Raw genomic sequence first — 9,025 nt, 5'->3', positions numbered from 1 at the left:
GTTACTATTGGCTTTCAGATTTCCAAGGTAGATTTCTCACTTTATGTGAGAAAGACAGAGAAAGGTATTATGCTGCTTGTCATTTATGTTGATGATTTGATCATCACAGGTGATAGTGATGAAGACATCCTTCATGTGAAAATGCTATTGAAGTAGAAGTTTGAGATGAAGGATTTGGGAGAGCTGCGTTATTTCTTGGGCATTGAGGTGATTAGATCACCAAGTGGGATACAGCTCTTGCTGCAGAGGCAGTATGGACTGCACATGCTGTCCAAATATGGGATGACAGGCTGTAAGCCTATTTCAATTCCTTTGGAGCAGAATGTGAAGCTGAGTGCAGATGCAGGTGAGCTTCTGAAAGACCCTACTATGTACAGATGCATAGTAGGAAGTTTGATTTACATGACTATTACCAGGCCAGATTTGAGCTATGCCTGTTGGGTTGGTAAGTCAGTTTATGCAGGCTACAAGGAAACCGCATTTGGATGCAGCTAGACGCATACTCAGGTATGTGAAGTCCACATTGTAGTATGGACTATTTTATGAGGCTGGGGTTCAGACACAGTTGCATGGATACACTGATGCTGATTGGGCTGGTAGTATTTCTGATAGACGATCTACCAGTGGATATGTGTTCTCTTTTGGGAGTGCTGCAGTCACTTGGAGCAACAAGAAACAACCTACAGTTCCTTGTCGAGCACAGAGGCTGAGTACAGGGGTGCAGCAATGGCTGCATGTGAGGTAGCTTGGTTGCATAAGCTACTCTATGATATGCATCAGTCTACAAATGGGCCAGTTGTCATTTATTGTGACAACATGAGCAGTATACACTTGGCAAATAACCCAGTCTATCACGCCAGAACAAAGCACATTGAGGTGCATTATCACTATGTGCGGGAGAAGGTTTTACTAGGTCTTATTGATCTAGTTTATGTCAGCACAGAGGATCAGGTAGCTGACATATTCACGAAGGCATTGGGCACAGAGAAGCTGCGCAAGTTCAGAGACCTACTTGGTGTGCAGGAATTGGGATTGAGCTCAAGGGGGAGTGTTGAGATATCGAGCTCCACTCGCAATATGCCAGGGTGGCCGTTGTGCATTTATGTCACCGACTTGTTAGCTACAAATGCGGTTGGTACACCGCCCATGAATAATAGCTGGATGACAGCTATCCTTATCTACACTAGTTCGTGGCTCAGTTAGTATGCCACCTTAGTTGAGTTTGGTTTGAGACCCACATATAGGGTTCTTCTATTTCTTTGTACTTGAGTTCTTTTGGCTTTTACAACTAAGAAGAGGAAAACTGTTTTCAGCCTCCACCTTTGTGTGACTGTTTTCAGCCTCCATCTTTGTGTGACTATTTTCAGCCTCCAGCTTTGTGTGTATTCCCCCATTTGTGCTTGTGAGAAAGCCTCAAGTGAGACTCCTTCTCTCTCTCCCACTATCTTCACAAAGTATACATCTCATGACCACTTACCTTCTCAAGAATGAGGTCTTGAAAGGGCAGAGGATGATGGTCCCTCTTGGTGGCCACATTGAGTTTCTTATAATCAATGCAAACTCACCACTTGTTAGTTCATCTACTACACAAGGGACTGAAAAAGAATATTCAATTTGCATAGATCTTACATGCCTTTGCTATATGTTCTTCTATTTCCAACAGGCTATGATGGATGGCATTTGAGGATTTCCTATGCAAATGTTTTGATGATATTCCTGAATCATCATTGATAAATAGTCAATGCATCACTCAAAGAGAGTATTATACATATCAATTACAAATCCGACTTGAGACAAACATTTGCTCGCTACCGACTACTTCAACAGTACATGGTTGATGTGTATTGTAGTATAGAATAATCTCAATTGCATTGGATTCGGAACAGCCAAAAGGTTCTGCGCAGTGAACTTTATTATGGCTTAGTAGACATGGAGCATGATGATGCAAGAAATGATAACATTATGGGAAGAAGTGTAGGGAGTAGAACAGTATTACCTTCAAGTTTTACTAGGGGTTTAGGAAAAATGTACCAGCTTTATCAAGATGCTATGGCCATTGTTTGTTCTAAAGGTAAACCCGATCTATTTTATTACCTTCACATGCAACCCCAGATGGAAAGAAGTAACCGATCACTTACTCCCTGGACAAAGTGCAAGTGACAAACTAGACTTAACACGTAGAGTTTTTCATCATAAGCACATAAATATGATGAAAGAAATAATTCAGGGGAAACTTTTTGGTACAATAATTGGGTATGTTTCAGTGATAGAGTTTCAAAAGAGAGGATTGCCCCATTCTCATACGTTGCTTATATTGGATATTCCTCACAAACTCCAAACAGTGGGTCAATATGATAGATTAGTTTCTGCAAAATTGCCCGATCATAAAATGTTTCCATCTTTACATCATATCATCTCTCAATGCAATATCCATGGGCCATGTGGAGCATTCAACCCAAAGGCCATTTAAATGCAAGGACAATGTACAAAGAAGTACCCACGTAAGTTTGCAAAAGAAACTACTATGGATAATAGCGGTTATCTTGTATACATGAGACAAGATGATGGTAAGACTATAATTGTAATGAACAACAAAGTTGACAATAGATGGGTTGTACCCCACAATCCATATTTATCAATTACATACAATGCTCACATTAATGTTGATCTAACTGTCACCATGTCATATTCGACCTACTTCTCTAATCGAGCTATTCTTGCTCCCAAAAATAGTGCTCAGTTGATGATGTTAATCAATGTGAGTTGGAAACAATGCATGGTGAGCTAAATGAATATTTCAGTGCATATTTAGTTCTAGAGATGGAACAAAATTCATTCCTTTAATCAGCTAAATTCCTGAATTCTTTGAAACTAGGAGGCGGGGCTCCACCGTAGCACTTGCTCTTGAAGCTTGGTGCCCCTATAATTGTGCTTTGTAATATAGATCCAAAGCGTGGCCTTTATAATGGGATAAGATTGATATGCAAAGGGTTTTACTCAAAAGTCTTAGAAGCAGAAATTATCTCACAGGCAACAAGATTGGTGAAAGGGTTTTCATTCCAAGAATAAGCTTCATCATCACCAACACTGAACTCCCATTTATCATGAGGAGGCAACAATTTCCAATAAGACTTGCATTTGGAATGACAATAAATAAGGCACAAGGGCAATGTTTGGAGGTCATGGGTTTGTACTATTATGGATAAATTTGACCAAGGTAAAAGGCATAAATATGTGTGTGTGCTTGTATGTGTGGCAATAGTATAATAAAATATGGTGTGCATAGGGCCCAAGGTTGAGGTGGCAGGGCATGACCATGTGCAACCCTTCCACGTAAGAGGACCCATAAGGCGTGTTGTACATAATCCATGGTAGTAATATTATAAAATGTTAAGGTGGCATGGTTCCTCCATGTGCCACCCCTCCACCTAGGCAATCCCATGCCTGCATTTAGTGAGACATGGCCCAAGGATCATGGGAGAAGTAATATAAAATAGGTGGAGATGGATATTATATTGGATTATTCCCTCCATGTAGGATAGGCCCATGTGGGGGGGGGGGTAGATAGTCAAAGAATGCAAGTTAAATAATGGGGAAAGTAGGATGAAGTGGCAAGACTCCTTGTGCCAACCCTCCACTTGTCCTCCTGGATGTTTGAACATATTATAAAATTGGGAAGAGACCAAGGGGATGTCTTAGACTTGGGATATGGGGTTTGATTTATGTGGAAAAATGAGGCAAAGGGTTGTCGCACATAATTGAGAGTGCGTACCCACCTAGCCCACATGGGAGACTCTTCCACACACACCATGCATGTGGGAGGATGCATTTATTGGGAGAGACCCCCTCTCTTGGCTGTAAAAGGAGGGGGCTATTCCTTGATGGAACACGTTCATTCTTGTAAAGCCACCTAGCTAGTACTTTGATTTCCCTCATCCTTCCTTTCAAATAAAGCATGACTCTCTTCCCTTGATGTCCCCATCTCTACATTCTATGTTCCATCATGTACATGCTCCTCTTCCCCCTCTTCCTTCCCCCTTGTGCCAGAGTCCCCCTCTTCATTCCCACCCCTCTTAATCCCTTTTCCCCACCTATGTTAATGCTTCTCCCCTCACGTTCCCTTTTTCTCCATGGCCCTCAAGCGTCGCCATGTCTGGTGTCGAGCCTCATGCCTTGATTTTTTTTCTAGTTAATAGAATTGGTGTGGCTGCTGGGATCGAAGACTCCATGGCTAGTGGCATAAAATTCGTTACTCCTATGGCTGGGTGTAGTACTGCAGCACCTTCCATGTGCAGTTCTCTGCTTCTGCGCCTCCAATCTACATGTCTTCTGTTTGCAATTCTCCATCTTTGCAATTGCAAAACTCCCCTACTTCTGTGCTTCTAGTCTGCGTGCCTTTTGCTCGCGGTTCCTATGCATCTACGCGTATTCATGCTGGCGAATCTTCTGGTCATACCAGGCACATCTGCAACATCCGGGCGCCCCTTGGTTGCGGCTGGTGTGCACGTGTTGCGAACAGATCGTGATTGATTTTCAGGGTTCATGCATCTTCTTGTCGTGATAGATTTTCTGGGCTCCTGCAAAACTGGAACACATCTCACGCCCCTATCCTTCCCTTCTTCTTCTTCTCTTCTCTCTCTTCTCCTCTGCTCTCCTCTCCTCTCCTCTCTTTTTATTAAGGAGTGGGAATTGAACCCAAGACCTCCCCATTCACAAAAGGAAGACTTACCAATGGGCTAGCAAATAGGGAAGTGATAAAAGTGTAATGATATTGCTTATATGGTGAATCTCATGAATTGTAACTTTCTAACCGTAGGGAGTTTCCTCTTGCTGTAAAAAGCAAAAGTACTTCATTTCATGTGCTCTATTCATATCTCATACTAGATCGCAGATTCTGAACTTTTTCAAGTTCACTCCTTAGATGCATGCCACAAGAGGAGGGTGGATATTTATGTCACTTTTCGATGAATTTAAGGATTTGGTGCCTGGTCCTCTGCTCATTACGACTACTAATTGGCGAGATCTCTTTCTTGATCTTTATTTCGATCTTCAACAATCGATTGTACAATGCATTGCTCAAGGGGACGATGGGTGGGATGATACACCATGGATGATTCAAGGTGAAGAACTAGTGATACATTAGGAGGGCGTCGATTCCAATTCTACACACTGTGCAGTGATCAAGCTACTTGCTGCATCAAAGGTAATTAAAAGGGTGACATTCTTCAAAGGGTGGGATGATCCACAAGCTTGGGGGGAGATTTAGTGCATCTGCTTATTAATTCCTGTGGATAAGCTTGTCTTAAATGATTTTTTCTCGACCTCACTACAAAGGTTACTAGGGCTTGGCTACGGTCAGTAATGTTTCAACCAAGGAATCCCTTTGTACCTAATCAACCCTTTGTGCCACATTTTGTGCTTCAAGTTGTAATTCTTCTTGGTATAAAGATAAACTATCAACAAAGGATTGCAAGTTTATTTGGTACTGAATGTCTTGCTCAAGTATTGAAGTCTCACCACCCTCTCCTTCTACCTATCTTGGACTACTGAGAAACTTGGGATGTCTAGATTTTAGTCTTGATGTGATGACATCTTGGCTCCTTCAATTTTACGGAGCATACAAACCTTCGACCAAGGTTGCTGGTGTGGGTGTGAAGCTCACTTCACCAGGGGGTGAGGTGTATTGTTATAGCAAGTCTGCACTAGCAAGTACTTGCAACCAAGCTGAGTACTTGGCACTCATTTTTGGGCGACAAAAGGCACAAGAACATCACATAAAGCAACTTGAGGTGCAAGGAGATTCTCAACTTGTATGTGAACAAGTTAGTGGAAGGTGTGGAGTGAAGGCTTGGTTCCACGACATCAACAAGCATTGGAACTTTGCCAACAATTTGAAGAGGTAAAAATTCAGTATATCCCTCGAGCTCAAAATTTAATTGCTAATTTCTTGGCACGAGAAGCTTGTACTTCAATCATGCATGAAGCGAGTGGAAGCACCGCCCCAACAAAGCTGCAAGCCACAAATGAGGGTGATCATTTCAAGGAATGCAAAGGTTGTGGTCATCATGAAACTAAGTGTTGGGCATATTTGATACGAGTTTACTGACTTTGGAAGATCATCAGAAATGTCCTTAAGGATATTGCTCAAAAGAAGGATGCCAAACCGCACACCCCTTGAAGAAATAGCATGGCAACTACAAGAACTGGAAGAAGCTGAAGGTGATGTGCAAGCTCTCCATCTGTTGACATTTGTCATGGCATTCTTGTTTGCCTTGATGAACAACCTCATGCAAGGCTGTAAAGATGGATGCCATATCATGCCTCGACCAATAAGAGTTGGTCCTTTTAAGATTATCTATGAGCTATTCTATGCTAAAAATTCTTCCCGTGTAGTATTTCACGATGCTAAAGATTCTTCCCGTGTAGTATCTTCACCTAATTTTCAGTTCAAGCTTCCTCTTTCCATTGTTTGCCAATAGATAAGCCTCATTTCGTCTCTCTCTTTTCCATTTTCCAAGCATGGCTGACATTTTCGTGTTCTGTGGTCAGATTGAAGAAAACCCGCTTCAAGCGCCGTTGTGTTTCTCTCAACTTTCTTACTGAAGATAGATGGTTGTTGGTTCTTCCCACATTTCTAGAGGGTTTGGCTCAAGTGTGGTATGAGAAGTAGATCGAAGACATTCGCCAAAGCTAGCCAAGATTGATAGTAGCTATGATTGAGTATTTCGGCAAAGAAAAGGAGCCGGAGAACTGTGGGGGTTAAAGGTCACTGTGCCTTTACCCCGGTTATATACAATCCTCAAACACATATATAAATGAATGAAAAAGAAGATTAGGGTGGTTCTGCACCCACCAAAACTTGTGTGGCTCTCTGTTTCTCTCTCTCCCTCTTCCGTTCTTGCATTCGTTGAGAGCACTCTCAACTGGTATCAGAGCCCGGGTGATCTAGCTGAGCGTGCGTGAATGCTTGAAGCTCAGCAGCTCTATGGGAGGAAGGAGAAGCTCTGTGGGAAGCTTTGTGGGTGACTTTACTTGCATCCGAGTGTGTAGAGACCTTGGAGGAACCTTTGGAAAAGTCACTTTGGTTTTGCGAAGTGGTTTTGAGAGCCTATTAAGTGTTTTTAAAAAAAAAGTCGTTTTTTGAGCTTTTCCCTGTTCCGTTCGATGATAGAGACTTTGTATTGACTTGTAGAGATAACTATTGCTTGCTTTTGGTATCCACTTTACTTTAGGAGCTTGGAAACACCTTCATTCTTGAATCTGGGATCATTTCATTGGATTTTTGACTCACTGTGTCAGTTTCTGTATTTTTCTGCCCGGGTGTTGGAACTCAAGTTTGGAGCAACCATTTGTAGATCTGTCAGTTCCGGTGGACTCAAGAGGTCCTAAAACTTCTATGTTGCTCATCATTTGCACTCCGGTGGAGTTTACAAATAGCTTTGTTTCCAAAAACGTTTTTCAGTCCGTGTGTTCGACCCAGTGATTGAGACCACAGTTTTCAAAACCGTCTGTCCCATTGCATTCCGGACGCTCAAAGACCCCTGCTTGTTAGTTCTTACATGATTTGGTGGAGGATTTTCAGAGTTATAGATCTCTGTGTATTCGATTTCGTCTCTCTATTATGCATTTTTCATTCTAAGGTTTTGAAACCTTAGACTTATGCCACATGGCAGTGGATAAGTGTTGACTCCCATTTCTCACTCATCGGTTGGGATTTTGGAGTTCTGGCAGAAGAGAGATATTTGCAGATTTTCTTGCTAAGTCCAATTATGCAATGGCGTCCATGTTTTGAGGCATCTCAGATTCTATTTTTAGTAGCGGTCATTACCGTGGGACTATGATTTCTTGAGCATACCTTATGCAGATCACTCTGGTTGCACTTTGAGCAATGTGTGCTCATTAGTGGTGTGCATTGGGTTGCAGTGGATGATTTATAGGCCATTTGGATGCATTGCGGTCCTTATTGGATGCGCTGATAGGCCCAAATTGCCTTGTGGGATGCTATTTTTATGGATGCTTTGCACATGGATGCTATTTTATGCTGAGGGATAGCTTTGACACATTGCAGGTGATGCACTGATAGTGCTATGCTCTCTTGGATGAGATATTATCAATGCATATGCCAGTGGATGGTGTTTATGCTTGAGTCATTTCGCACTTACTGGCATTTTGGATTGCCATTGCAGTTGGCATTTTCTTTTGGGCCAGATTTGCTCATATGGATGCATAGTATATGCACATGAGTCAAATTCTTTGAGACATGAGTTTTGGTGATATTTCACTCTATTGTGGCATACACATTTGGGTGCACCTGGTATTTGGTGTGATTCTCTCTTGTAGGCACTAGCATTTGGGATTTTGCTTTATTTGCATCATGGCATCCTCTTCCATGTCTGAAAAGGAGTTTTTCAGCATTAAAAAGTTTGATGGGACAAACTTTTCTTTGTGGAAAGAACAAATAAGGGATGTGCTTATTCAAAAGAAGCAAATTAAAGCCTTGGCAGGTATTGAAGCTAAGCCTGCGGATATGTCTGAGGATGATTGGAATGAGTTGGATGCATTAGCAAAGTCTACTATTAGACTTCATCTTGCAGAGTTAGTTTATTTCACAGTAGTAAATGAGCAGACTACGGAAGATTTGTGGAAGAAACTGTGTGCCACTTATGAGAAGGAAACTGCCTCTAATAAAGTTTACCTCATGAAGAGGTTGTTTAAGCTGCAGATGAAGGAAGGGGTCTCCATTGCTTCTCACTTGAATGAATTCAATATTATTTTTAGCCAGCTTCAGGCTTAGAAGATGAATTTTGATGCGGAGACTAAGGCAATATTTCTCTTATGTTCATTACCATCCTCATGGGATACCATATAGCTATCAGTAACTCAGCACCTGGTGGAGTACTGAAATTTGATGATGTTGTGGGTAGCTTGTTGGCCGAGGAGATTAGACGGAATTCTATGGATGGCAACAAGCAAGATGCAGCCTTAAATGTGCAAAGGGGCAAATCACAGTACAGGGGGAAGTCCC

The sequence above is a fragment of the Dipteris shenzhenensis genome, chromosome 33 (genome assembly GCF_047967505.1).
Source record: "Dipteris shenzhenensis isolate YYH24624 ecotype China chromosome 33, Dip_SZ_1.0, whole genome shotgun sequence".
Taxonomy (NCBI): domain Eukaryota; kingdom Viridiplantae; phylum Streptophyta; class Polypodiopsida; order Gleicheniales; family Dipteridaceae; genus Dipteris; species Dipteris shenzhenensis.
Note: the sequence above shows the minus strand (reverse complement) of the source record.